Raw genomic sequence first — 25,243 nt, forward strand, 5'->3', positions numbered from 1 at the left:
GGTCCGAAGCACTGGTCCTGAGCTCACAACCTTTTTCAGGTGCTGAAATGCGCTTTCCTTGGCCTCATTCCATCGAAAATTTTCGGGCTCTCCATTTCAGAGGGTGTCTGTCAGGGGGCTGGCTACCTGTGAGAAATTTGGAATGTGCCGCTGGTAATATTCCACGAGCCCCAGAAAGGCTCTGACATCCGTCTTAGTTTGCGGTTTAGGAAAGTTATTGATATGCCCTATTTTTAGTTCGGAATGAGCTTGGAAAAGCTAAACGGTGCATTTTGAAGCCCGAAACTTTGGTAGTCGAAATGTGCCAAGCGGGGAAGTGAATGCTGCGTAGCGACTTGAGCTTTCTGACATGGGCACCAGCCAGTACCCCCTAAGTCGATTGTTAAAATGTACTGGGCTCCGTCCGCCCGTTCAACTCGTTCTTCTAGGTTACGTATAGGGTAAAGTTGGTCCCTTGTAATCGCATTCAATTTCCTATAGCCCACACATGGCCGCGGCTCTTTCCCGCTCGCCTCTACAAGAATAATCGGGGAAGTGTTGTCCCTCTCTGCTGGCTCAATGATTACCCACTCAAGCATTCATTTGATCTCTACTTCCATTATTTCTCGCTGACGAGGTGAGACCCGGTACGGTTTGGATTAGAGGGGCTCTTCTGATGTCAACTCAATCTCATGAGTAATGAGCGTCGTTCTCCCCGGCCGGCTACTGAAGCATTGGCAAAATTCCTCAAAGAATTCCCGGAGGTCGCTTAATTGATCGGCCTCGAGAGCCAGTCGGTTTACAAACAGATTCAGGTTGTCCTCTATGGAGCGCTCCGCATTTGTCACTGTCGCTAAAACTGGAAGTTTGACCGCTACTTCTTCAGACTCGTTTACCACCATGTTCACAACCTCTTCCCTTCCACAATAAGGTTACATTAAATTGCAGGGGTAAATTATTTCTTTATTCCTTTTTCCAAGAACTTCTAGGGTTTAGTTAGTCTGCGACATATTCTGGGTAACCTTTACGGGTCCGTCCCACTGTATCTCAAGTTTGTTTTTTCGTGAAGGCCTTAGGATTATGACCCTGTTGCCTATCTTAAATGTTCGCCTACGCGTATTTCTGTCATAGTACGCCTTCGCGGTTGCCTGGGCCTCTTTTAGATTTTTTCAACCAGTTATCGCGAGATGCTTAAGCGATCCAGCAATTTTAAAACGTAACTCACCACCGTCTGGCTTTCACCTGTTCCTTCCTACATTTGTCTTAACATTCTGAGGGGGAACGGATTGTCGACCGTACACCATCTCGGAAGGTGTGAACCCCGTTGCCTTATGTGGGACTGTTCCCAACGCGAACATGGTTGCGAGTAAACAGTCCTTCCAGTCTCCTTTGTGTTCATGGCACAATGCACGTAACACTCTCTTAAGCACCGAGTGCATCTTCTCAACGCTGCTTGATTGTGGATGGTACACCGAGCTGTGCATTAGCTGGACACCACACCTTTCTAGGAACGTCGTGGTTAAAGCACTTGTAGATACCCTCCCCTGGTCAGCCTGAATCTCTGCAGGAAGACCGATTCGCGCAAGCGCGCACAACAGAGCGTCGCCTATCTCGGCGGAGCTCAGTTCCTTCAAAGGAATCGCTTCAGGAAACTGTCGCGGGACAGAGCACGGTCAAAAGGTACATGCACGTTGATCGGTTCAGTGGTAAAGGCCCAACTGTGTCGATCACTAGCCGACGGAATGGCTCCGTGATTAAGGGAAACAACTTTAAATGTGCCTTGCGTTTATCCCCCGGCTTCCCAACTCGCTGACACGCGTCACAGGACCTTACATAATTTTCCACATCCTTAAAGTATCCTGGCCAGTAATATTCTAACAAGAGCCTCTCCTTCGTTTTGTTGATTCCTAGATGGCCCGACTAGCCATTTCCGGGACAGAAAGTCAGGAGATCCGCTCGCTACATCTCCGGAACGATTAGTAGAGGATACAGCCTCTATGATCTCGGTAGTGTCTATACAGCAGTCCTCCCTTTTCGTGGATGGTAACGTTGCGCTTTGCTATGCCCTCTTTCGCGCTGTAGTGTAAACGTGTCAGAGTCTGGTCGCTCTGTTGTTCCGCGATGAGCGACTCCCTGTCCACCTGAAGAAGCCTGTCAAATCCCCCAGAGGCAGGTGAAAGTACAGAGCTGCTCTCCCTTTCTGTTACTTCCACTGACGACCTTTCTTCGCTACGCGAGTTTTCTACGGTGATCACTTTAATTGGCACCTCTGCTGTCACTCCGTTTTTTTTTTTCCTCCGTTGTCCGAGGTTCTACTAGTGAACGCGCTTCCCCGCGTTCCGCCACCGCTGCGCTGGGGTACTCGGTAAGCTGAGCGGCGATTTGGCGTGCTCGCGAGCGGATTAATGCCTGCATCCTTCTTTCTCCGAACTCCTGACCGCGCCCCCGTAACAAACGCCCCGAATGGTTTGAAAAGAGATACGCGTAGTCCATTGGTAGCGTCTTCGAAACGCCTGCCTCTGTCTCTAGTTCTGCGAAAGGACCAGAAATTGTCACTCGTACTATTGGCAGACACACGCGATGTTCCTCAAGCACTGACTTGAACCAAGTTACCTTCCCTGTATAGTCCTCGGTGTTTACAAAAGAAGGGTGAACTAGGTCCATGGTTGCTCCACTGTCCCTTAATACCTTACAGATTTTTCCGCTATTCCGTAGCTCCTGGAGGTGTGGACGGAGAAGCTCCATGCTTTCGTCGCTTCCGCCCACGTAGGAAAGCACTACCGGCTTTTTTTTTTTTTTTTGCAATCCCAGGCATAGTGACCTACTATAGGCCCTGGCACTGATAACATCGGACCGGTCGCCTCTTCTCGAACTCTCGCGTATCAATCTTCTTTGTCCCCTCCTTCGGAGAGCTGCAGGCTCCTTTATCTTTGCTCCCTTCCTGAGCTTTTTCATCGACTCGGCCCTCTGGGTAGTTTTTACCTGTGTCTATTTTTTGCGGTGGATATACCTTCTCGGATTATCCCTTCCATTTTCCCTTCCATTTGAACGCTCGTCGTCGGTAGTAAGTTTTCGTCGCATCACGCACTAATCAGCTAGCCGAGCGCCTTATCTACCATGTCTACGACATCTCTATCCTGCACCAAAAACCTCTTTGACTGTGAAATGCTGCGGTAGAATTGTTCGAGACAAATACACTCTATAATTTTGTCTCTACTTTCGTAGACTTCGGCACCCTTAAGCCACTCAACAAGGTTTGTTTTCAAACCGTACGCAAACTCTGAGTAGCCCTCGTCGCTCTTTTTGCTCGCTTCTCTGAATCGCTGCCTAAATGCTTCCGGGGAAATTCGGTGCCTCCTCAACAGCGCTGCCTTTGCTTTCCCGTAGTCTTCCGCGTCATTCGCCGTTAATCTCGCGACTATATTCGCTGCCTCACAAGGCAACAAAGTCACCAACCACTGTGACCAGGTGCCCTGAGCGAAATTACACCTTTCACAAGTTCTCTCGAAATGAACCAAGAATAAGGCAATGTCCTCTCCAACCTTGTACGGTTTCATCCGCTGGTCCGTCCGACATGGCTCGACTTCGCTTGATCTGCTATGGTTGTCCCCTTCACTGCCCGCCGCTGGACGCAATTTCTTAAGTTCAACTTGTAGCTCTGCCATCTCTTTCTCGTGCTTTTCCCGTTCTCGCTTACGCTCAAACCCATTCTCACGTTCTTGATGCTCCCGCTCCCGCGTTTCTTGTATCACCTCCCAAGAAATCTTAGTGTTTTCATCATCATTGCCACTATCTTGAATTGCCTTTTGGATAGCCGGCTTTTTCATCTTTTCGTCCGCCTCAACTCCTAACACGTCGCACAATAACAAGTCTGACCTCGTCAACCTTCTAAGATCCATGGCAGCTGCCCCGACTGGTGGTTAGAACTGTTTTCCGTAAATAATTCGTGCGAACACAAAATATGCAACAAATTCCTGATTCCTAGAACCATCAAAATGAACACGAAAAATTCGAAGTCTGGCGAATCAAAAGGAAAAAAGCACGCGCTCACTCACGGATGCAGCACCATGCCATCCGGTTCATCGGTCCGCTGTTCCCGGTTCCTCAGAACACCCTGGGTCGAAGGCTTTTTCTTCTTCGCTGTTCCCAGTTCCTCAGGACTTCTTTGGACGAAGGTTCATCCTTACCGGTGCTACCAGTACTTCGATATTGCCGCTGAATGCGAGAGTTGGCCGACGTTGAAGAGGATATTGAGAACTGAAGGTTTATTTACATTATTTACAGTAATAATACAAAGTAATGAACAATCATAAAGGCATTCACGGACGGCAGCAAATCGGACGCTGCGGCCCTTGGCAAGAAAGCGAAAAACTCTTCTCCCTGTTTTTCGCTTTAACCCCTTTGGTCTCTCAGGGTCACGTCATTTTCGGCCAATCGTTGAGCCAGCTCAGGTATCCTCATTTTCCTCCAATGGTAGGCGCCCGTGCAAGTGCCGTCACATTCGGCCAATGGGGACGCTCCAAGGGCTCCGTTGTCCGAGGGTGGACTTGCCTCCGGCGTCGCCTCCTCGCCTGGAAGGGCTCAGCTGGAGGAGACGGATTGTTCTTGAACGACCTTCCAGAGCCGCAAAACAGCTTTTCTCGGGACCAAGATCAACTACCTGGAACCATGCCAGCCTCTCGTTGCACTTTCGGGAAGAGTCAAGCAGGGGGGGGAGACGATAGTTCGACGTGCGGCGCATGATGTGGGGGTCGCCAACCTGTCTGACAGGTCCGGTAACCTGGTAGATGCGTCCCGGCGCACCATAATTCGAATGCGACGGCGATTGGATGTGGTCAGACAACTTGAGTGATGCCATGAAAAGGGTCCGTATCCAACACACTCAAGCCTTTCTGGCGACCTGAGCAACTGAAGTCGCAGGCTTTCTTCAACACGGCGTTGACGTTCAGTATAAGATGTTCAATATGTCCAATATATCCATAAGAAAGGAAACGCCAAAGTCTTGAAAAATTAGAGACCGACCAGCTTACTGTCCGTTGCCTAGAAAGTATTTGCTAAAGTAATCGCAAATAGAATCAGGAAGACCTTAGACTTCTGTTAACCAAAGGACCAAGCAGGATTCCGTAAAGGCTACTCAACAATAGACCATATCCACACTATCAATCAGGTGATAGAGAAATGTGCGGAATATAACCATCCTCTATATATATAGCTTTCATTGATTACGAAAAAGCGTTTGATTCAGTTGAAACCTCAGCAGTCATGGAGGCATTACGGAATCAGGGTGTAGACGAGCCGTATGTAAATATACTGAAAGATATCTATAGTGGCTCCACAGCCACCGTAGTCCTCCATAAAGAAAGCAACAAAATCCCAATAAAGAAAGGTGTTAGGCAGGGAGATACGATCTCTCCAATGCTATTCACAGCATGTTTACAGGAGGTATTCAGGGACCTGGATTCGGAAGAATTGGGGATAAGAGTTAATGAAGAATACCTTAGTAACTTGCGATTCGCTGATGACATCGTTTTGCTTAGTAACTTAGGGGACCAATTGCAATGCGTGCTCACTGACCTGAAGATGCAGAGCAGAAGGGTCGGTTTAAAAATTAATCTGCAGAAAACTAAAGTAATGTTTAACAGTCTCGGAAGAGAACAGCAGTTTGCGATAGGTAGCGAGGCACTGGAAGTGGTAAGGGAATACATCTACTTAGAACAGGTAGCGGCCGCGGATCCGGATCATGAGACTGAAATAATCATAAAAATAAAAATGGGCTGGGGTGCGTTTGGCAGGCATTCTCAGATCATGAACAGCAGGTTGCCATTATCCCTCAAGAGAAAAGTGTATAGCAACTGTGTCTTACCAGTACTCACGTACGGGGCATAAACCGGGAGGCTTACGAAAAGGGTTCTACTTAAATTGAGGAGGACAGAACGAGCTATGGAAAGAAATAGGATGGGTCTAACGTTAAGGGATAAGAAAAGAGCAGATTGGGGGAGGGAACAAATGCAAGTTAATGGCATCTTTGTTGAAATCAAGAAAAATAAATAGGCATGGACAGGACATGTAATGAGGAGGAAAGATAACCGATGGTCATTAAGGGTTACGGACTGGATTACAAGGGAAGGAAAGCTCCATTTATTGGAGCCTTTAAGGTAATAAAATGAAATGAAATGAAGGGAAGCGTAGCAGGGGGCGGCAGAAAGTTAGGTGGGCGGATGAGATTAAGAAGTTTGCAGGGACAACATGGCCACAATTAGTACATTACCGGGGTGGTTGGAGAAGTATGGGAGAGGCCTTTTCTCTGCAGTGGGCGTAACCAGGCCGATGATGATGATGATGATGATGATGATGATGATGATGATAGATATCCTCAAGTACTTTTCGCGGACTTCACTCACCGCTTTCTCTCCAATGTCATCTCTTACACTACTCGCTTCTGCTAGACACAACACAAACACGCAAAGACCTTAATGAAGTATCAATTAAACGCTAGTTGGCATGCTGTCGATGTACATTGCCACTGATCACTGGGATAGGAGCGTGGTCCTGTCTTTGGTGACATTATCGGTCTACAGCCTCGCTCAACAACACCGCTCGTTACTCATCACTTTTTTTTGTCGATAGGAGCATACTGTATTTCCTCTGAATATACTTTCACCTTTAGGTGTGACCTTGCGCGCCCGCTTATTCTGTTACGCTGACGGCGACCGTTGTCGTCAGGCTGCCGCTTCATTTTGAGCTTCACCGTCACCAGAGAGCACAGAAAGCTGACTTCACAAATAAAAGCCACTGGGATTCGTGCATTCTGCATTTGGGAGCTGGGCACGCTAAGCATTACGCTAACCATTACGCCACCACCTACGCTACCACCACAGCGTAGTTGTAATCCACAGACCCTGCCACTAAGGAATACGCGACGACGTAGGACCGATGAATAAGTAATTGCCAAGATTGGTTTTCAGTAAACCTTTATTACCAAGAACGGCGGGTGCCTATATTAACGCAAAGGACGGATGCTGGGCAGTGACTCCAAGAATTTGCTCGCCACATCACACATCTACAATGGAATTCAACTGGCTTCACCAACTCTCGCTTACATTCTGTCGACCGTAAACTGCGACTTCTCCTGCCACCCGGACTCCAGCTTTCCCTCTCTTTGTTCCTAGCTCTTCCCCAATGTGCTGATACCTGCTTGCACCGATGCTTGCTCCTTTTTTTCTTCAATAAAGAACGCATTCAATCATTCATTCCAAAGTTGCTGCAGAAAGTAGCGTGTCTTCATCTCCATATCCACCATGTCTCTCACCGGGACTCTCCCATTGCAAAACAATTTTGCTCTGTTGCAAATGACTGGGCGTCAGATATACAATTTTCTAGGAATGGCCAGCAGCGCGGCGTGCAATTTTGGGTGGGTGACGAGACAGTATGAAACACCTTCTCTGCCACTTCCACACTTAGCGCTCTGCTCCGTGAACTTCTATTAGGCGCTAGGGCGAAGCACGAAATGAAAGAAACCTAGATGTGCTGGTCGCGGGTAGCTCTTATCAGATTGGTGATGCGTCTATTTAAAATATACATTTCTTCTCTAAGCCTAAATAACAGCGACATAGGCGACGTGAGTTACGATAGCTCGTTAGTTTGGACTAACGACGCTTTTCACACAGCGCTTTCGTCTTATGCGTGTTTGCGAACGGGAGTGAAAGGCAGGAGGGTAACACGCCTTCCTAAAATGAAACATTCGGAATAACTCTTTGTTTGACGGTTGGACATATGACAAGGGCCCACGATACGGACCACCTGCGAGTTGATATCAGCATGCAAAGGGAGAACTCAGATGAAACGCTGTCAAGCGGATAGGCTTTTAATTATCGTATACGGATATCTTCATTGAAATTCCTTACCATGTTGTGAAAGCCGACTAATAATAATATAAATTTTCTGTGTTATTAAGACCTCCTGTTAATACGAGGTTGCTGCCTTTCACAGCCTGCTAAATTAAAAAGTAAGCTATGAAAAATAAATTGTTGCGGTAAATATGTAAACGCACGCGCAACAAAAGTCCTAGTCCATTTCCCAGTATTCACTCAACGAAGATGTAGCACGTCTCTACTGCCACGTCCCAGTGATAAGAAGAACAAAACATTCCAAAAGAGTTAGTCACGAATATAACTCATTATAAGGTAAGCTTACACTGGATGAAGATGTAGACAGTTGGGCAGCAGTGCACTACGGAGCCACATCTAAATATTGCCACTGCTTTTGCAGCCCGCGACCGGATTCGACCAGCGTGCTCACCCGTTCCAGTCCCTAGTTGAATCCCCTCGGGGACCCCCTTAGGCACCTCCTCTCCCCAAACCGCTGTCGTTCCCATGGTCGTGGATGCGAGCCACTGTCACCAGACAGTAATCACTGGTCGATTGCCGGTTTCCCAAATCCCACGTAATCTGCCCTTCACACTTATGCCTTGTATTTACGATAACGAGGTTATGTTGCTCACAAAGATCTAGCATCGACTTCCCGTTGCGGTCGGTATAGTCATCTAGATCCTGTATATGGGTATTCATATTACCTAATAGGATAATTTTGGCATCATTCCCGAAACCGTTAAAGGGAAGCTGAAGAGTCTCTCGAATTCAATAAGACGCTCATATACGGATGCGGGAACCTTATAAACCATGAAGGTAAAATTTTTGGGGGGATTTTTCACTTATGAGCGACGCAATCGTCGGTTAAAATTGCGCTGTAGCTCCGCCCCCCGTCGAGCGCCGCGCGCGGCTGCTGACGCTGACGATGCGAGCGGAGATCGGAAACCGCGGAGTAGTGACGTCAACACTGGTGTTCCGCTCCTTCGCAGCCTCCGCGACCGTGCCTGACCGGGCTTATTTCTGCGTGCGTGCCGTCCTAATCTGCTTCGCTCGACCCTACATTCCTTTATTTGTGTGTATATAGGAGTGGTAGTTGACGTGCGCAGCATCAATTGAACTTGTAGGCCGATCATGCCGGCGTTCTGTGCAGCCTACGCTTGCACGAACACCAGCGGCCGCGACGATATTCCGATGTTCCATTAGTTCCTGCAAGACAAGAAGCTTTCAGCTAAGTGGGAGGCTGCTGTGAAGCGAAACAACTTCAAGCGCTCAAGAACAAGTGTTGTGCTCTAACCACTTCCGTGACGATTACTACCGGAGTTTATCAACAATGCGTGCTTTGGGTTCTCCTAAAAAAATATAGTTAGCACGCTGAACGGAAGGCGCATGTTTATCGCCCACCCTTGACGCAGGTTTAATCGCCAAGCGCCGCGAATTTTCTATTCGTACGTGTGTTATGAAACAGCCTGCATGCAGCTAACATAACGCAGTGCAAGCGTAAAGTTTGCATGTGTTGGAAAGCCTGCTCACGCCAAGACGCTGCACTCCCCCTTCTCTCGCACACATAAGAAACGGACCATCTCACGTAGCCGACCGAATTCGCCGGTTACGAGTAGCGTGCGGATGGCGCGCTGATGAAGGTTCTATACTACACGTGCTACAACAGCCGGTAAACTTTTCCCGCGTTTAAACCGTCTGTGTAGATTGCCGACAGCTTTGGGGCAGCGCACAAATGCTGAAGATCGCATCACCGCTTACGTTCTACGAGGAGGCATGCAGGAACATAACACTACAGTTGTTTGCCCGGAAACGTACTCACTGGAACGCTGAATGCAGCTTAGCAAAAAACATACTCGCCAAAAAACATTTCCAACACAAGGAGATGCTAACACTTCGCCTTCGTTCGCGTGGAAAGCAGTGCTTGCGCCAGCATTTTTTGCTTCTTGGAGAGGCCGGCTCTTCGCAATCGGCTCGTACATGTAGTATGTACAAGTATGTACGTACGTGTAGTATGTACAAGTATAAACCCCTTACAAGTGATCTTGCACGCGACAGCGACAGAGCGACAAGCGAGGCGATGGCTGCCGCGTTCACTCGTCGCCTGTAAGCCGAACTCCACGCGAGCGACGGCTTTGAGCGACGACTTCCCGGAATGAGGGCAGCAATATACGCGCCGTAACTAGCGTGACGCATGCTTTATCAATTTAAGTTGATGTATTTTACTGAAGAAGGAGCATAAAATATTTCTGAAGGTCTTGCACTAGGTTCTTATTCTTGCACGTGTAAAATTCAATAGTTTGCTCGTTCCGTGCGACAAACAGCAGTATTTGAGTTATGTACATCCAGTTTCGGCTTCGCACAATTGGCTAGTCGCTCATAGCATTTCCGGGCGACGAGCGACGAGTTCTAGATTTCTAGAAACGAGCGATCGAGCGACAACACCGAGCGATTTGTTCAAGCGACGGCCCGTTTTGTCGCTCGTGCCGTCGCCCGTGACCGTCGCGCGCAAAATCGCTCTCGAAGAGTTTGGACTTAACGCCGAACTCCTCAGGGAAACGCAAGCTCTGGAAAATTTCCATGACCGTCTCAGCAAAACACCACCAAACTACTTTGCACCGTGCTTCGTGTGTAGCGGCAGCAGTCGGTCCGGACGAACACCATTGTTGACGTCACGAGGCGCCCGACCAATCACAGGCGGAAACGAGGCGCGCGGGCTGGGCGTGTCTGCTGCTGCATTTTTCGTCGAAATAAAATATGTTTGCGCTTTCTTTCGCTCAATTTCGATGCGATATTCGAACTCAGAGGGTTGAAGACCACGGCGTACTGCTCTTCACTCATTTTTTTCTGGAAAACCTTTCAGCTTCCCTTTAATATCAGCACTTATGCATTCCACTAACGCTTGATTCTGCTCTGTGCAATTATTTCCGGTCCACAAATACGTTACGCCAGCCCAGTTTTTTTTTTTGCATTCATTGTACCTAATAACCAAAGATGCTCTTGACATTTCGAATTTACTCTTTTCCATTTTGCTCCCTGGTCGATGAGCATTCCGACTCTCCCTCCCTTTCTTGCCGACTTAGTTCTGTTGCACCCTTCCCAAACATTATTATCAATCACTGGCGGCTCTTCCGAGTCTCTTGGGCGCGTTTCTGTAGCCGCACACACCCCTATTCGTTCTCTATTTAACTGCTGCTTAATCTCTGCCCTCTTTTGCTTTCTTCTGCCACCCTGCATGTTGATGTAGCCTATTGCATGGCGAGCTCTCTTTCTTGTTTTCCTCCTTTTTCTATTATTGAAGGCGATACTATCTTGAGGTTCCCCTAGGGGACCTTTTTTACTACTCTTACTCTGGCCTTCTGAGCGCCCGAGGCTTCCCTAGAAAGACAACAGCGCGACCACAAAGTCGCCAGCCCACTTCTCGCCCAAGCCTGTAATTGAAGTAGATCCCGTCTCGTTCAAAACCACCATACCTTCTTACTTCCCTGTTTACTTCGACAACCTCAAACCTTTCTCTCGGCTCATTTTCTATATCCCCTCACTAGCAGCCACTACGGCTCTTCGCACGTGACTGTCACGTACAGGCACCTTCTGCACCCTGAACAGCGCGATCTGCACCTTAGGGGATAGTTCGTTCAAGTGTCTACCCCCTTCGCCAAGCGCTGGGCTAGTCCTGCCCCTTCCTGTTTAGGACGTCAGTTAGCCCACCTGCTGATATGGCAAGGTTGCGCACATACCCGCCGTGGTTGCTCAGCGGCTATGGTGTTGGGCTGCTGAGCACGAGGTCGTGGGATCGAATCCCGCGCACAGCGGCCACTTTTCGCTGGGGGCGAAATGCGAAACTACTTATGTACTTAGATTTAGGTGCACGTTAAAGAACCCCAGGTGGCCACATTTCCGGAGTCCTCCGCTACGGCGTGCCTCATGATCAGAAATTGGTTTTGGCACGTAAAATCCCATAATTTAATTTAATTAAGGTCACCCTCTTCACAATTGCTTCTGACCACCTGGCCAGGTTTGAGTCGCCGGCGATAATCACCATTTAAAGGGACACTAAAGGTTAATATTAAGTCAACGCGGACTGTTGAAATACCATCCCAGAAACCTCGAAACGCTTGTTTCTTGCGAAGAAGACATTTATTTTAAAGGAAAATGCGTTCTGAAGCATCCGCGTACCTCTCGCGCAGTTCAAATCACCCGTCCTCCAATCGAGGAGTGTTGACGTCATGGTCTCATAGTGCCGTTGCGCTGTCGGTGAGTAAAACGGCTCCCGCAAACGGCGCTACGGCTTTTCTGCACAAAACGGAAACGCGCGGCCAGAAACAGAGCCAAGACAGAGCCGACAGCAGCGCGAAAGCGGAACTATGGTGTCTAGCAGAAGGGAAAGCGCACGACGACAAGCTGGTTCTTTATTTTATGATGCCAACTTCGACGCTCGTTGCAATGGATGACCCTGACAACGACACATTGGCTCACGATGCTGGGCTCGAATTCAGCGATTTAAGCACTGATGAACGTTACCTGCGGCTGAGGGCTCGCGCTGCCGGCGTCGTTGCGTACTACTACGACGGCGGCCTGCTTTGAAAGGCACTCCACGGGACTTCAGTAAGTCGGCGTTGAACTCGTAATCCTCTGGACGAAAGTACAGCGAGCACACTACGTGATTTTTCAGCTTTTTGCCAGCGCGCTGTGGCAGAGGCACGGCACTTAACCACTTCGAAAGGAGAGGTTCACTCGTTGGCACACAGTTATAAGTAACGTTGAATTCGCCGCTGCAACTGCCCTTGGCCAAGTTCCGCGGACCATTCGCGCATCCCACGAAATCACATGGACGTGGCATTCTCGCTACTTGTTTCAAATGCAAGTTTCAAGAGCCAGCAGGACCACCGCGGCACGATGCGATAAACGACTGAAACTCCAAAGCGCGGGTGGCGCAAAGTCGAGTGCGCAGAGTCGAGCGAGAACGAAACCTTTCGATCACGCATACTACTCAAGGGTAACGTCAACATGTTCTTTTTTCTTAGAATCGAAGAGAAGTAGACAAGTAGCATAGTATAGTTGAGTACTAGTGACAAATTATGATGAGGAGTGCCTTCGCCATCGGGCTAGTACCGGAATGTCGCTGGGGGGTCTCAAATCGTGTCATACAGTTACCTCAATTTCTCGGTTACTAAAGCTCTGTTCGCGATTATATTGACGCCTTAGCCGTTCTGGAACTTTGCTTTATCACTTTAACTTGACTTTATGGTAACCTTTAGTGTCCCTTTAACTCTCTCCTACCTCTCCCTGCTTCCCTTAGTTCTTTTCCGCGTGATTCACACTTAACAAGGGGCATTGAGCCCTGCACTCCTGCTTTTTTGTGTGGCCGCTTCAAGGTAGGTGACGCTCTTTCCAGCTACCTCCTCCCCACGTTGCGCGCATTCCATGTGTTTTGCAGACACTCCCTCTCCTGTCACGTCGGGGGACGACGTGCCACTGTCACGACTATTCTCGTTCACAATGGCGGCTCTGTTCAACCTTTCCTCGGCAGCTTGAAGTCTTTTTTCCTCTACCTTCCGTGCATCACGCTCCATATTTAGCTCCTTTTTGAGCTCTTCCACCTGTTTGACAAGCTCACACTGGAAAGCCTCCATTTTCTTCAGGCGAGCATCAACATCAATGTCTGCCGATTGACTCGATTCCATCTCCATTCTCATCCGTCCCCTCGTCTGCCTTGAGGGATCCCCTGCACACTGCACGATTTCCCGGCTTTCTTGCCATGTATTGCACGGCCTTTTCTAATGCAAATACTATAATACCGCAGAGCACGTGCCTTCTAGCGAAAACCGATACGCAAAGAATCAAAATCCTTAAAATGCCGCAAAGTAATTCTCACCAATGTTTTAAAAGCAATTAATGCCACACATACTTAAGGTATGACACGTTTTCACACGTGTTCAACCACGCGGCCACGCTCTCATTTTCCTACCAAAGTAATATTCCCAATACCAAAGCACACACAGTAAAATCACTTATAGCTATTAGTCTTGCCACTTCCAAGCTACTATTTAAAAGCTATAAAGACTTGACGTCCCACTCGGTAGCACGTGTTGAAGCACGTGGCACGAATGGATGCTCTGACTATCCTGCAAAGCCAAATTGAACTCACGAAATACACGAAACACACCCGCGCACACGGAAAGAGAGAGAGAGAAAAAAAGGAAAACTACCCAATTATTATTTAAAGACAACAAAAATCAGCAAATCATAAACAAAAGCAGGCTCAAAGTATGCACAAAAACTTGTGATTTCGTCGCCCCTACGGAGCCCTGGAAAAACACGTCTATTCGCCACGAAATCTCACGCCACCGCCATTTTGCAATCGCAGCGCCGTCTATCGTGCGGCGCCATGCTAGTATGTGGGATCCGAAGTCCCGGAGCGCACACGCAAATTTGGCTATGCGCAGACAAGTGTGCAGTGCGCACGCGCAAATTTGCCAGCCTATCTGGGCCTCAGTGTAGCCTCTGAGAGTGAAAATACTGCTGGGTGCCACAAGAAATACGTTCAAGCGTTTGTAAAATGCATGATCTTTAAAAAATTCCGCTGTCTTGTGGGAAATCACACATCGGGCAAACTGGACGTTGCGTTGGCGATCCTGTAAGGGAGCATGAGCTTCGAGGAAGAAGCAATGCCTTACTGCGCATTGTCGAATCTGCATGTGCGCAGCGACAGCTGCTGCCGGCATTGTGCCAGCTGCCCAAATCTGCCGCACCTGCTTTGATTAGGTGCAATGAACGCATGCGTACCCACGGCGCAACGGTATCGTATTCCATGCGCCCGTACCCAGACGTTTACTCACCGCACAATTGTTAGGGAGCCGCCGTCACAGACAGTCGACACTTTTGCCGTGGATTCCTTCTTACGTAAGCCATTGTTTTACTTCCACCGTGCTTGCAGTATTCGTGCTGTTTTCTGTCGTATTGATTTTTTGGCTTACAACTACGGGGCTCTAAGAAAGGCCATGGGGAAGGGCTTCGCATTTATTTTGCCACCTTGTGTTGTTCAACGTGCGCCATGGGCTCAGTACACAAAAGTGTGTGGATTCCACCCGGCATAAAACCTGTAGATATAGTGTGGGCCCATGGGTATCCTTAAAGCACGCAGACCTCTTATGGATAAGCGCATTGTATTCAACGGCTTCCTTGACTTGTTCTATTATTATTTTTATTTTGTTGCTGGGTATGTGCCCATTTCTGGCGGATCCTGAAGGTGTACGTATCACTGTGCAATCCTTAAACCGTGTGCTTCAGGTTAACTGAACCAAGCTACAAAACTAATGTGATACATCTTACGTGATTGAACCAAGTGTAATGACGTTCGTATCGTTTTGAGTTACTCACAGTACTGTTAATGTGCCACTATCTATCTTATTACCTATGGAATGTTATGCAAAATGTGTAACTATTCCCTGTAGGGCATAAGTTTGATTGTAAAAGTTGTAAAGCGTGCTTAGAAACAGCCAAAAAAAAAACGAAGTTGTTTCCATGACGATGTCTTTTTTCAGGGTGCTGAAGCAAGCACCCGAAAAGCGAGAAAGAGGACATCGCTGCGTATTTGCGCACTTGGTTTTGCAGTCTTTCGAACTGTGTTTCCAAAAGCCTGAATGGCTGTCGTAAAAAAAAAAAAAACACCGATAAGCGGTGTTTCGATCATCTTTCATCTCCGGCTTATGGCTTATCACTTAGGGACATGTGACGGGGTTGCATAGATTCTGGGGCATATCGTTTTTTTTTACTAAGGAACAGACTACCTTCGTTCTTTGTGAACATGCTTGAACTGAGCACTGAAAGCCATACGCGCAAGCGGGATGTCATACTTTTTAGTGACACGAGCACCGAGTGACACTCTTGTTTGTTGCGCAGCAGTTCCGGTTCACCTCCTGAGACGACCGGGCACCAAATTCAAAATAAATCTGAAAAAAATTGTAAATTACAAAATTCACGGCTGTCATTATATATATGATATCGGAGCGCAAGCATAGTTACAAGTCGAGTTACTGACATGTCTAGAATAATTAGAATTTATTAGAAATCGCTGATTACCGCACACCAAACTACAGAATCGTAGACTTGAGAGACCCGACATGTGAGCACGAATTTGGCGAAATTGCTGGAAACCAGGAAGTAGAAAGCGGAAGTAATGATGTCACTAATGACGCCACACACAAGAAGGTGGAATAATATTTCACCGGCTAGTTAATGGAAAACATTTGCTTGGCACAGACTAAGCATCTGCCCAGCAGAGCGGATGTGACGTCGATTGCTCCTTTCTCGCTTCTCCTCTCCCGGATCTCACCTGCTCGCTCGCTCGCTTGGTCGCAAATGCTGCGCCCGCACGCTCGTTACATGCTCTGACGTCAGCACCGGTGAGGGCGCGTAACGCGCGCTTCTTGCGCGGCTCGCTAGGGGGCTACACCCCGCCAGGTGGAGCGCGCTGCGCTTGCTCTTCGAAAGAATAGAACACCTCATACTAAAATGTGATGGTATCTATACCGATGTCGATGCGGGCACAGTGACGCTTCCTGAGTGCCTAAGGTTTAGAGATAACAGTAGTCATGTAAATAAATATGCGGTGGAAATTAGCGCAAAGCGATTGGAAGATTGGTGGCTCAAAAGCAGAGATGTGACATAAGGTTAAAAGTGTAGGAAGAAGTATTTAAAGAAAATGGCGAATTTTAAGTTACAACACAGTTAAACAAAAAGCTGAGCATGGTGGCAACATCCATCACCCCGTTTCAAAGGGGACGCTCCTACCTTCCATCCTTCGCCTTCCGTCGCCCTCATATCGTGCCATGGGAAAGACGTTCGCTCGCATAACCTAAAGAACACCAACGCCGAGGTGCGAGTGCCACTGAGCTACGCCTAAATCAAAGATTAGGGTCGCCTACCATTTTTGTATCTAGCGAGCTTTGTTCGAAGATCGAAACATTCTGCGAAGGGTAACGTTCTGCAGTCAACTTAGTTGGCCGTTTGCGAGCACGCGCTGCAACTTTTACGCCCAAACTTATGCCCCACATTAAATTCTGGGGTGTTACGTGCCAAAAACCCGATGTGATTATGAGGCACGCCGTAATGGGGGACTCCGGATTAATTTTGGTCACCCGGGGTTCTTTAACATGTACCCAATGCACGCTATACACGGGCATTTTTGCATTTCGCCCTCATTGAAATGTGGCCGCCGCGGCCAGGATTTGATCCCACGACCTCATGCTTAGCAGCGTAACGCCAAAGCCACTAAGCAATCATGCCGTAAAACTCTCCGCAGGGGCGTCGGCGTGAGCAGTTGTTTAGTGTGTTGCGACGTACTCGAGCACATGAGGGTTGGATTCTCCCGCGTGTTGCCGTCGGCGGCTTAGCCATGTCTGGCGAAAAGGGGATTCTGGGCGTTGAGCCGAAGCCGGGTGTTTGGACCTTCATGGCCCCTCGGCAGAGGCGACGCATGTCTTTGGCCTCTGCTTCACGGCACCCCCGGACTGACCCACCCGAGGGAAATCGGTAGTTGCCCCTTTTGCTGTCTCTACCTTAAGTCTTCGTCTTTCCCTCCCACTTGCAATCTTTTCTGTCTTCACTTCGTTTTACTTCCGCTCCTCTCGGCAGCAAGCGCTAACCTTTTGTGACGTAACCAAACTTGTGAATAACCAAATCGGGCCCCTCCCTTAATCCCTTTCTTCTCGTTCATTAACCAAGTTAGCTTAGTCATACAGTAAACTCTCAGTTGTACGAACGTCGGTTTATCAAATATTTCAGAATAACGAACTTTTTAAAAATCCCCGGCAGTTTTCTTATAGATTCTATGCAAAAATGTTTCACTTAAACGAATTTCGGAACAGTCAATATTTCAGTTTAACGAACTTGCTCAGAGGACCAAGGCTTGCACTGCACTGCGCTGCAGGCGTAACCGATGCCCGCCCTCATCAAACCGCCGCTCCAGCGGCAATGTAACGTGGCTGGCGCTACAGCGCCCCTGGGGCAAAGCGGCGGCCCGGAAAATGAACGGCAACAAGGCATGGCCTCCGAGATCGCCCGCACAAAACGAGCAAGCATGTAATCTCGGAGGCCATGAACAAAGTAACATGACTGGCGCTTCAACGCCGCCAGAGCAAAGTTGCGATCTGTCACAGCACAAACCACGTGGTGTGTGTTTTTTTTTCCGACCGGCTAGTCGCGGCATGGTCGTCGTCTCTTTCTTTCCAGTCTCGTCGGCTCCGCGTGTGCACACAAACGACCCACGTGGTGTGTTTTTCATTGATATGTACAAGTTCTATTTCACACATTTCTAACACTATGGATGCCATGTCTTTTGCTCCATGAATTGCACTTCAACCTTTTGAGTCTATATGCCATATCTTATGCTGGTCTAGTGTATATTCAGTTTAGTGAACTTTCAGTTAAGTGAACTATGAGAGTGAGAGTTCACTGTATTTGGTTTGGGGCGGCGTAAGGTTGGTGTTTGTAGGACCTGTCCACTACAGATTCTGCAGCCTCCCCTCGTTGGGCTCCTTGGTGGGTGGCTGGCGTTACCGCCGAACTACTTTCTACATATATGTCTAGTTAATTTCTTGCACTTGCGGATCTCCCCCGAAAACGGGGACGCACCGAAGAAGCATTTCAATTTTTTTTTGCCACAAGGAAGACATTTTTTCCGCGCTTTCACGTTATTCATTCAGACAAGAGCGTAATAGCTGTATCACCTTTTCTCGTTACAAAATTTTTGGCCGAAACCATAGGAACAGGCTAAAGTTGGCAAAGGCAGACCTCTTTCTGAACTCCGCTGCCAAAAGTATGAAAAGTTACTTATCCTAGAGTCTTTTTTGCGAAATACCAGTAACAGTGACCCCGCGCCGCACGATGTGCACCACTCGTGGTGTCATCCCAGATGATGATCTGATGGACCTAACCGAAAGATGAAAATGTGGTCAACGTAAAACGAATTAATATCAGGCGCGATGGCAAAGAGATTCAAACGAAGCGCATTATTCTCACATTCGGCGCAAGTGAACTTCCCGAGACTACACAGGCAGGGTGCATAAAGATCAGAGTCAGGCCCTATATTCCAAATCCTTTCCGTTGCTTCAAATGTCGCTCAATTGGCCACAGTTCACAGAGCTGTCGTGGCCTACTCACCTGTGCCAAATGTGCCCACGAACGTCTATCCAAACCCGGTTAGAACAAACTGCGCTGGGTCAACTGGGATGGCGAGCATGCCGCCTACTCGCGGTCCTGCCCGTCATGGAAGAAAGAGAACGACATAGTTTTAGTCAAAGTCAATGAAAACACTTCATTTAAAGAGGCACGGAGGCGGGTGTCTTACTTGTGCAAAACCAGCTTTGCCGAAGTGGCACGTCAGGGGACCGCGTCACAACGGCTTCTGGCTGCTATCCGGCTCACGCGTAGTGAGCCAGCGGTGACGCAATCCGCCCCCTCGCCATTTCAGAAGGGGCCATCAACCTCCGCGCTGGTAGTCTCGAGGGTATCGTCCCCAGAGACCAAGTCTTCACCGCGAACAAAGCGCTTGCAAAAGCGGGTGTCCAGCTCCCAGCAAAAGGCGATGGACACATCTTCCAGCGAGATGGCGCAGCCAGCGCCTAAGGAGCGGCGAGAATCTCTCGACCACTCCAAAACATAGGATCACCGCATTACAAGGTCTTAAAGAGCTCTGTGGGCTAACTTTATTTTCTTAAACAGAGAGCACAAAACTCTTTTTAATATGCGCACTCAAACAGTGTATTGGAACGTCAGAGGTCGCCTTTACATTCTTGAAGACGTTAAAGAACTCCACAAGTTTAGTCCCAGGGTGCTGTGCGTTCAAGACATACACCTCAATCATACACAAACTAAATTTCTCCCACAATATGCTGTTTTTCGTAAAGAGAGCAGTGACACTGTCGTGTCATCCCGTGGTGAAACTATCATAGACGACAGAACTGTTTCCTGCCGGGAAATAAAACATCATACGCGCCTACCGGCAGTTGCTGTCTGAGGGGCGTTGTTTGAAAATGTAGCCACTATCAGCTCTATATGCATCCCTCCCAGTTATCAACTTCATAAAACCGCATTCAAAACTGCATAGATGAACTTCCGGCATCACACATAGTTGTCGGAGATTTAAACGCACATAACACTTTTTGGAGAGATTCGTTGCGATGCGAGAGGTCGCCTAACAGACGTTTTCTTTTCCTCAGGAGCATGTATACTTCATAAAAAAGAGCCAACCTACTACAGCGTGGCACATAACGCACACTTCTCCATGGATTTAAGCATAGGGTCGAGTACACTAATGCCGCACCTGGAGAGGTCCGTTCTCAAGAACCCATATGGGAGCGAACACTTTCCAATTATGTTAAGCTTAAGAAAACAAGATGAATGCTCGCCACACGTTCCCCGATGGAATGTTGACTCGGCTAACTGGGAACTTTCTCGAGAACTAACTTTCACGAGAACTAACGGGATGATATTGCCTCTTTTAACATACACTCTAATAAACAGTTGCGCCCTTTGGGGCGCATATTTGCCTCACAACAATAATCGTCATCTGTCTTGCCCGCATTTCCTTTAACGCTGAGAGCCCGGTAATGCGAAGTCGCGAACGGCATGCGTGTTATCAGTATGATAGAGCATTCTCGACAGGAAAGTAACGAGCGCAGCGTTTTCAAGAAAGGAAATACGGGCAAGACAGACGACGATTATTGTTGTGTGGCAAAGATACGCCCAAAGGGTGTACACTTTCTTTAGAGTGTACACCCTTAGACAAAGCTATTCCTGATGTGGCATTGTCACGTACGCCCTAGTCCATCAACAATACTTAGAACGTACGAAGTCCTGTGGGAGATGGGTAGCTTCGCAAGAAGGCGACACAGGACTGCGACGGTAGTTCTAGAAGCGGAAACGGATGTCCTGGCATTCTTTTTAGCTAACCCTCACGGTAGTGTCTTTGACACACCTACTGTGACCTCAAGGTCATCAGTGTGGTTGATTTTTAGAAAAAGCACCCGTATGCACCCGTACCATGTATGTACATCTTCATCAACAACTTGAAGACGGAGATTTTGAAAACAGACTTGACTTTGCCAATTGAATTTTCACTAAATATGCAGAACAACCGGACTGTCTCATTCGCCTGCTTTGGACGGATGAGGCTAATTTCTCCAGAAACGCACACGTTAATCTTCACAACGCACACTACTGTAGTGATAGGAATACCAGTGGTCGTTTAATCTGTGGTGCGGTATTTTTCATGGCGCACATCATCGGACCCGTCTTTTCTGACAACACAGTAACTACACAACGCTACGTCAACGACATCGTCGAGAGCCCCGTGAACGACGTCTGTGGCAACGTTTCACTGACCTACTTTCGGAACATCTTGTTTCAATGCGATGATGCTCCTGCGCATAGTAGTAGTTAGTATTGAGCGTGGCTCGACAAGCTTTTTCCTGGACAGCGGATTGGCCGGCATGAGCATGTACCTTGGCCTGCAAGGGCGCCGGACCGCTGGACTTCTTGTGGGGCTACGTGAAATAGCGCGTGTATAGCAGCGGAACTGCCGCACCGGACGAACCGAAGGCAAAAATAAGCAGAGTCTGTCGCGATATTCCGAAGTCGTTGGTCAAAGCTGCAACAGCACAAGTGTTCTCTTCCGCTGTCCCCGTCTTTATCTACGGTCAATATGATATGCAGTAAAAACCAACTAGGCCAAACTGAAGTTCGTCTGAACAGCACAAGTGTGGGAAAGGAGCAAGTACTGTATTGGGGGGGCTTGAGACGGTGTCCTGTTGGAGCACGCGCTAAAAATGGCAGTAGAAAATAACAGCTCAATACTGGTGTAAGATGTGACTGTTTAACGCACCTTCACGATGTCGCCCTACCCTTACAGAAAAAGCTTGCGACAAAGATAGAAATAGGTGAGAAAACTGCTTTATTTTGCCTGTTTTCCGGAGTTCAAGAGACAGAAAGGGTAAATGCCTAAACCAGTTACACCTTTGGATGTTTCTTTGTGGGCGCATGAGACGCCTTACGTGCTTTTCGGTTAGTTTTTTATTGAAATAAACTCTTGATTAGCTCTTTTCTGTTCTTCTGAGAGCTGCCTTTTCTTTTTTCGTGCTCTTTTGCGCAATGTTCTCTCTTAACATTACTTGAATTTCCTTTGTAGCTATGTTTCATGATGGGTGAAGGTTAAAGCTATCCCGGATGCCTCATGATCGAGCAAAACATTCTTGCGTACGCTGACGCTTATTGCACCACGCTAGTGAGGTCGCAAAACCTCTCGAGCCATCCTACATGACGAAGCCTTGTAGGATGCGGCGTTAAACGAATGCAGCCGGATATCTTTCAAAGGTTGCTTGGAGGCGCTTGAGGAGCGGCGCGCGAGCGCGCATCTATTTGGTATTCCACGTTTTTAGCGGGTTTTTGTTTTTTCTTGGTAAGAACAATGGGGCGAACTTCAGCGTGAAATAAATGCTTAATTCGGAGACCATTTAAGGTGCCCTACAACATTGTAGTTGACATGTTTGCGATTCAAGGAATACTTGAAAAGTTCACGAACTAAATGCGATTATTTTATACTTCCTGATGAAAAACATACTGGCTATAAGTGCACACGACTGCCGCTACTATGCAGTCGGTGCGATTTGTCTAGAGCTGTTGGTTTTTTTTTAATCCGTTAACTGGGATACCCGGTATAGACGATGTCGGGGCGTATATAAAAGGCTTTAAAATTGAGACTTCCACAATATGCATCCGTCAAAGTAACGCACTGGCGAATAATAATCGTAATTCGTGGTGGAGTGAAGAATGTAAAAAATCACAGAAAAATCAAAACAAAGCTTGTGGGGACTTCGTGACTCTCCAACTACGAGAGATTTTATTAGTTTTAAGCAGATAAAGTTGCAGGCTAGAAGAGCACGTTGACATGCTAAAAGAGAGAGTTGGGAGAAATACATCACCAATATAAATTCTTACACGAATGAGACCAAAGTGTGGAATAGAGTAAATAAATAAAAGGCCGGCAGGTACACCCATTAGTAAGTACTGATGGTGAGAGCGTGGAAGATCAGGCAGGTTGTCTGGCCGAACACACTGATATATCTCCAGTGCGTCCCGTTACACACATACATTCGTGAGGTTTAAAGAAGACGCAGAGCGAGTAACCCTCGATCTAAGATGGGCACGAAATGATGATTACAGCCGCCAATTGATCCTAGTTTTTCGAACTCGCTGCAACAACTAGGCGCCAGGTGGCGATTGTGCCATGTTTTAAATGACTCAGTACCTACATACTGAAACACTGAAAACACTTCTGTCTATTGTCAACGCATGTGGGTGGCTAAGTGTGTGCTGTCCTCGTGGAAGGAAGCTAAAGTCATCCCTGCGCTTAAACAAATGAAAGACCCGTCCCTAGCCAGCAGCTACAGGCCAATAGCGCTAACAAGCTATCTGTGTAAACTGTTCGAAAAAATGGTAATCTGGTGCTTAACCTGGTCTCTAGGAAAAAGCAAAATACTGGACACCTTCTAATGTGGTTTTCGTAAAAGTATGTCTGCAATAGACCACCTTGTCCGCTTTGAGGCATACATTACGGATGCTTTTATACATAAGTAGTTGTGTTTGTCAGTATTTCTAGACCTAGAGAAAGCATAAGACAGGACATGGGCGTTTCAGAATTCTCCGAGATCTTTCGGTGATGGGTGTCTGTGGCAACATCCTAAACACAATTGAAAGTTATCTCTCTAATTGTCCATTTTACATCAGAGTGGGCAGAGCTTTGTCTGTGTCATTCAGCCAAGGGGGGCGTGCTTAGTAGTAAAAAAATTATTCTAAAAATGAATTCCCTGCCTACATTTGTCTCATGCACAATGTTCTGTTTATGTCGACAATGCGCAGGTTGGCTTCAAGTCATTTAATATTGTCATCTGCGAACGACAAGTGCAGCTTAGAATAAGCAGCTTGTCCAGATGGGCAGCTGAAAATGGTTTCAAGGTAAACTTCCAGAAGAGGACTTGCGTACCCTTCACAAACAAGAGAGGCGTGACGCCAACCCCAAAGATTGAAATAAATGGGGATGCGCTTTCTGTGAGCAGCGAGCATAAGTTTCTAGAAATAATTTTAGATTCTAAACTCACGTTTATTCCTCTTCTTAAGCATTTGAGGACAAAATACCTGAAGGCAATGAACCTTTTAAAACTTCTGTCGCGCACAACTTGGGACAGTGATCGAAAGTGTCTCCTGAACTTGTACAACAGTATCGCCCGCTCACTGCTTGATTATGGAGCTATAATTTATCATGCCGCAACGCCAAATCTATTAAAAATGATACACTTTGTTCACCATCTGGGTATCCCCATCGCGACGGGTGCATTCAGGACAAGTCCGATCCAGAGCCTCTTCGCAGAGTCGAATCAGCGGTCACTTCATCTGCAGTGGTCACGTAGCAGTTTTATGTATTTTCTGAGAGTACACACGAACACTGAACATCCTTATTCAACCAGAAACGATAGTACCGCTGCCTATAACCGACCTGCAGCGATAAATCCGTTCTGTTTCCGTGTAATGAACATTAGTGAGGAAATGAGTGTTCCAGTGCTTGAACACTGTCCTATGGCTCCAGCTAAACTCTTAACGCTGTGGCAGTTGCAGCTCATAAAGTGTGACACATCGTTTGTAGAGGTCTCTAAACACGCGCCAGAGGCACATATTAGAGTGCATTTCCTCGAACTTCAGTTCATGTTTTCGCACACAGTTTTACAGGCGCTTCTATGTCACATGCCGGGATGTCTTATGCAGCTGTCGGTCCATCCTTCTCGGAATCCGGTGTACTGCACCCGGAAACAACTATCATTACGGATGAGGTCTATGCATCATTGTTCGCTGTGAAGCATAAAAGAAATTAAAACTTAATCTTAAAAAGCAATCCAATATACAGACTCCCAAACCGTCGTGAAAATACAAATATCCTGTACTCATTGTGCTCTCTTTCGTTTGCGTAGAGAGTAGATATCTAACCGTCATGTATAAACTCTAAATCGTTTTATCATCATCATCATCAAATCAAATTAAATCATAATTCTAAATTACTCGACGCATATACTGCTAAGTTACTAAAATCACTCTTTCAACTGACGTCTTTTCGGGTGTTTTTGTTACTTGCGCACTGACCGCCTGACCGGCTCTCCTAAACCCACAGAAGCATGTCGCCAAAGACACTCCTGAATGCTCCCTAACCTCTCGCTTCCCCAACCTTCCTTGCCCGTCTTTTTCTTTTCTTATTTTCCTCCCTCTTGGCGTCCCCCCTCATGTTTTCCTTTTTTCCTCTCCCTGCTTTCTTTTCTTTTCTCCCCACCTTCCCACTCTCCCGCTCTTGTCCC

The 25,243-nt window shown here is 47.5% G+C and overlaps 1 protein-coding gene across 2 annotated transcripts in view; it reads left to right on the forward strand.

Moving 5' to 3' along the window:
* LOC126538482 (adenylate cyclase CyaB) overlaps positions 1-25,243 on the forward strand; it is a 75,081-nt gene that overhangs the window by 17,022 nt on the left and 32,816 nt on the right. The window contains exon 1 of one of the 2 annotated variants that reach the window (XM_072288021.1): positions 14,587-14,747. The exons of the other annotated variant lie outside the window; for it this stretch is intronic. The gene's annotated coding sequence lies outside the window, so the exon portion shown is untranslated. Of the gene's footprint in view, positions 1-14,586; positions 14,748-25,243 lie in introns of those variants that run through there. 2 annotated transcript variants of the gene reach the window in all.

This window comes from Dermacentor andersoni, chromosome 4, assembly GCF_023375885.2.
Source record: "Dermacentor andersoni chromosome 4, qqDerAnde1_hic_scaffold, whole genome shotgun sequence".
NCBI classification, from domain to species: domain Eukaryota; kingdom Metazoa; phylum Arthropoda; class Arachnida; order Ixodida; family Ixodidae; genus Dermacentor; species Dermacentor andersoni.